The 5,623-nt window shown below is 39.5% G+C and overlaps 1 pseudogene; it reads left to right on the top strand.

Moving 5' to 3' along the window:
• The first annotated feature begins 1,382 nt into the window (after positions 1-1,382).
• Positions 1,383-1,895, top strand: LOC149227754 (ERAD-associated E3 ubiquitin-protein ligase component HRD3A pseudogene; annotated as a pseudogene).
• Positions 1,896-5,623: the final 3,728 nt, after the last annotated feature.

Below are 5,623 nucleotides of genomic sequence, written 5' to 3'. Positions count from 1 at the left end.
AAAAGTTACTATGTGTCACAAAGCTCTTTAGGTTATTTCGTAGCTCATGAAATAATTTTGAAGTGTTTCCGCAGCGCATAAAGCCTTTTTATCAGTTTCGCAGCGCAGCATGTTTTAAGTGATTTCGTAGCGCATAATTCATATTTTGTACTCGCTGCGCTACGAAATTGGGGATTTGTCCTAATCCATAGCCAATCTTACACAGCTGTCATATCCATCAAAATCCATTATCAGCGATCAGCTTATACCCTTTGCCTGTCAATTCGACCGCTTATCCTTATCATTAAGTCATTAGGTGTCGTCGTAAGCTCAGATTGCAAGTTTCAAAAGAAGATATAGAATCTCGAAGCCTCAAAGTTCATGTAGCTGTGAGTACATGCTCACACGTTGGTGGTCACAAATAATATTGTTGTGTTTCATTCTCAAGGTTTTTCCTATAATCTCGCTACATTGGCCGAAGTTCTGGTATCCAGTGGAGGTCAATATCCTAGCATGCCTATTGTACAGAGTTCTGCTTCCCTCCAGAAATCCGCATCTAGTGAGAATCTCACAGGGGAATATACATCAGGTTACCTAAATTTTCCGTCATCAGATTGCCAAAGAGGAGCTATACATGGTAGTATCTTTGATGAAAATCCAGAATACATCAGGCAATGGCTGCAAGAGTTGGAGAGAGAACATTTTAGTGATATTGATGAAGCAAGTATCATTAGCCCCGCTCAAAGCACATATATTGACAGGGAATGGGCAGACACAATAGAAAACCTCCTGTATGAGGATTCCCCTATGCATTCTCCGATGGAGAGCACAACCTTGAAGGATTATTCTAATGGAAGCATAGATTATTCCAGTGTTGCAAATATCTCTGATTCATGTTCTGTTTCACAAACTAATTCTTTGCAACAGGAAGCATATGCATCAACTGGTCGCCGGCAAGATAATGTTCATACAGGGAGCTCTTCCAAACAGCTGTTAGTTCAATGTGCAACTGCAATATCTGAAGGTAAAGAAGAAATGGCATCACATATAATCACAAAATTGAGAGAGACAGTCTCAATTCAAGGAGACCCAATAGAAAGACTTGCAGCTTTCATGGTGGAGGGTCTTGCTGCACGAATAGAATCTTCAGGAAACGGAATATAAAAAGCTTTGAATTGTAAAGAGCCACAAAGCACTGATATTTTATCTGCCATGCAAATGATTATTTGAAGTTTGCCCATATTTCAAATTTGGTTGCATGGTGGCCAATGGTGCAATTTGTGAAGCCTTCAAGGATGAGCAGAAGGTTCATATACTAGATTTTGATGATGAGCAGAGTGATGCAAAGGTTTTTTTTTTGTATCATCGTTTTTGCTGCAGAAGGAGGAAACTTTCAGTCGAAGATGGCACTGGAGTCGCGTGGTGAGGAAGATGATGATTTCCAAATTATTGAATATCAGGCCCAGAAAGGGAATGCAGTGGCAATGTATAAACTTGGTGTATTCTACTACTTTGGTTTGAAGGGGGTTCCCCGTGACAATGCGAAAGCATTATCATGGTTTCTTAAAGCGGTTGAGAAGGGAGACTCAAATTCGATGGAATTTCTCGGTGAAATTTATGCAAGAGGTTCTGGAGTTGAGAGGAATTTTACCAAGGCACTAGAATGGTTCAAGGCTGCCTCTAGGCGTAAGCATTTTTCTGCATATAATGGCATTGGCTATTTGGATATGAGGTTGCACAGAGTAATGCTGCATGGATTCTTGATAAGTTTGGGGAATATGATATGCATAGGAAAGTCAGGTTTCTGCAGTGATGTTGAACGACATCCACGTGCACACACCCTTTGGTGGCATGCATCAGAGCAGGGTAATGAGCACGCGGCACTTTTAATTGGGGATGCCTATTATTATGGATGAGGTACATGTGGTTCCAGCACATATGTTTCGTAAAGTCAATAGCATTACAAAGTCTCATTGTAAACTTGGGCTTACAGCTACACTTGTCCGAGAGGATGAGCGCATTACTGATTTGAACTTCTTGATTGGGCCCAAGTTATATGAAGCCAATTGGTTGGATTTGGTGAAGGGAGGATATATTGCTAATGTACATGTGCTGAGTGTTAATCAACTATTAGAATCGGTTCTGGACACAGCATGGCATGTTGCAAGTAGTATATCCACCTCGACTACTCCTGTACCTTACACCCAAATGGCAAGCCAGTGTGAAGCTCTTGTAATTGGCAAACAAAAGAAAATGTCGGTCGTCATGAGCTTCAAGAGAAATCCAGATCCTTTGCTCCTCCCTGCACCGAAAAAATGATTTGAGTGGATTGATTGTGTATAAAGTTGATCACGACCTGCAGAAGATTAAAAATAATTCCCTCAATGGACAGAAACAAGCTATCAATGCAGGCAACCCAGAGTGGTTTAACATCACCTCTAGCTTGTTGCATCCTTCCTTGGAAGAATCCCAGCATTCTTGGCAATCTTTCAGGTTACCACCGGCAAGCCCTTACGACAATTTTCTCAAAGCTGCTCGCTATTGAAATTTTGTTGGATCTTTTTCAAAGCAGCAAACCTCTAGATATTTAAATACTATAGCTCTACAGAGAAAAATGCATGACTACATTCCAAGCTCGAGTTCTGAAGATTTGAAGATTTCCACATTCTTTTAGAATTGTTTGTATAACTGTTGACTGTAATTTCATGCTGGTATTGAAGGTGGTGTCTGTGGGACGAAAAAAATTTAGCGCAGATTTCCAGCTAATGTTCAGACTACTCAAACTCTTTCTATTCCTTGGATTTGTCATAACTATTGGAACACTATTTTCTGCCTTCCATCTGACTGTAGGAGATTTATTTGCAAGCATTGTAGCCTTTATGCCAACATGTTGGGCTTTACTACAGATAGCACAAACATGCAGACCGGTGGTGGTTAAGATTGGTTTCTGGGATTCGATAAGGGCTCTTGCACGTGGATATGAATATGTAATGGGCCTAGTGATTTTTACCCCTGTAGCAGTGCTTGCATGGTTCCCTTTTGTCTCAGAATTTCAGACTCAGTTGCTATTTAATCAAGCTTTCAGCAGGGGTCTACAAATATCCCGCATATTGGCTGGTGGAAAGAAGCATAACTAATTTGGACACAGATATCTAATAGAAATGTCAGCAAGGAAATGGAGCGAGAGCTTCTCACTCAATATAGACAGGTTGAGAGGGTCTTTGCAGACAGAACAACAAAGATTAATTCTGACAATGAGGTCCAGGAATATTTAGTTAAGTGGAAGGGGCTGGAGCAGCACTTGGAATGCTGACTGGATTTACAGCACCAATGCACTACTCCAGGACAATCTATGGTTGACAATGCTGACTCACTTTCATACAGTGATTCAGAACGTAGGCAACATAAAGACAAGACAAATCTGGTGCTCCTTTTTTAGGCATGAAATTGAAGATAAGGTTTTGTCATCACACAGGTACGTGGGAAAGGCTTACAGCACATCAAGGACCGACAAACAGGGGCAGTTTCCTATGTTTCAGGGTAACGGAAAAGATGTGTCATTGAAGATCAAACATGAAGCATTAAAGGTCCATCACAGCCACCGCCAGAAGGGAACCAGATGTCAAAGAACGAAATTGATTGTAGACCAAGACTGTCACGGTGTTAGAATCCTAGTTGATTTAGATCTCTAAAAACTCCAGTCAACAGTCAGTTGTATTTATTAGTTAGTTAAAACGGTTAATAGGTGTCATTAGAAGTAGTTTTCGAATTCCCCTCATGCTTGAGGAGGAATATCGATCAGTTAGAATAAGAGTTCTATATATAGCTGAAACAGCAATGTAATGAGGGTTGGAAATTTTATGAACAAAGCTGGTATTTGGCTTATGTAAAGACTCACTTTCAGTAATATAAGCTTGGTTTTACTTCTCAGGATTCATGAAGGATTTTTCATATTCAGAATGTGTGATGTTGTCTTCTTCTTAGTTTTTTTTACAGTGGTATGGATGTATAATCACTCAGAATTCACTGAATGTGCTCTGATTTCCTGTATGCATCTATAAACTGTGTGATTCCTTATGAGTATATATTCTGAATATTCAAATGCTGAATGCCCTGACTTCCATGTAAGGTCAAGATCTTTGTTGTATTGAAGTGTTGTTGACTCCATAGGCCCAATGGATCCTTGTTTAATGTATTTCCAGCATTCATATTTTTCACAGTTGTTCTACAAGAGTTAGCCATCTTATCTTAATCAAAATCATTAACCCATCTAGAGAGAGCCCTCTCAGGTTGAGGAGGCTAAGCCTCAGCGTAAAGTAGGTTTGAAATAGTTACTTGAAGTCTTCCTGGTCTGCAGCCTTCCAGGGCTTGATTTTGAGATAACACACCCTTCAGGTTAGTTTATGGGCAAGAAGTTGTGATTCCCGTGGAATACATCTTGCCTAACTTGAGTATTTCAACTTTTACAAGTATGGAAGACCCTGATATAATGGAGGAAAGAATGTCATAGTTTCTTGCTTTGGAGGAAGATATATTTATAGCAGGATTCCATGAGTAGGTATAGAAAGAAAGAGAAAAGGCCCGGAATGACAGACATATTAAGAAAAAGAAGTTTCAGGGAGGATACCTTCTTCTCCTTTATCACAGTAAGTTTTTAAAATTTCCAAGAAAATTCAAGATCCATTGGTTGGGCCCATACATTATCAAGCATATTACTGATGGCAATGCAGCTCAATTGACAAAGTTAAATGGAGAATTGTTTCAAGGAAGAGTAAATGGAAGCAGGTTAAAGTTGTACAGGGATAACCCTGGCCCTATAGCTTCACTCTGAAGAAAGGAGAAAATTCTTAGTGCCACCTGAAGTTGAAAGTGGGAAATAGACTATAAATTACATTGCAAAGAGAGCTTCAATGTAGGAAAATTACTTCGCTACACTATGGCTTATTTTGAAGTTCGCATGAGTCTCGATGTAAGAGAGGTTGCTCGCTACAATATGGGATGTGTCAAAGTTCACTAAAAAATATGACCATTAAAATGGAAAGTTTCCATTGAAATACGTAGAAAGATGCATTTATGAGGACAGATTGACTAGATCTAGCGATATATATGCAATTAATGAACACAATTTGAGCTAATGATGGGGTTAGAAATTCAGATTTGTTATAAAAAGTTGCGTCCTGCCCAAATTTGGCACTTTGTTGTACTGAGAGTTCGAATATTTCTATTGCAAAGAAGTTGTAGAAATGTTCTAATGGAAGTAGCATCAATTGATATTCTCAAAGCAGCAGCATCACACACGCAGCAAAGATCTCCACGAAAGAAAATGACCAAAGAGCATAAAACGAAGAATAAACAAGAAAAGAGACTTGTTGAGCCTCAAAAAGAGCCCGAACAAGTGAGAGATAGTGAGGAAGAAGCATGGCAAGTGCAAATGGAAACGAATGGTGCAACATTTTTGTCCCTTCTCCCACCATATATTCCACCAAGAAACCCAAATGCAAAACCAGCGAAAGAGTTGAAGGACACGAAGTATGGCACCTTCACACCTTTATTTCCATATTCAGTGCGATTTACTAGAGAAATCCTCGGGAAGATTTTGCAACTGAAGTTCGTGGACTATGATTTCAATTAAAGAAATAAATAT

This window comes from Pinus tabuliformis, chromosome J, assembly GCF_031772625.1.
Source record: "Pinus tabuliformis cultivar Carrire ecotype Pingquan chromosome J, CPIR1, whole genome shotgun sequence".
Lineage (NCBI taxonomy): Eukaryota > Viridiplantae > Streptophyta > Pinopsida > Pinales > Pinaceae > Pinus > Pinus tabuliformis.
Note: the sequence above shows the minus strand (reverse complement) of the source record. Positions and strands in the feature narration are given on the sequence as shown.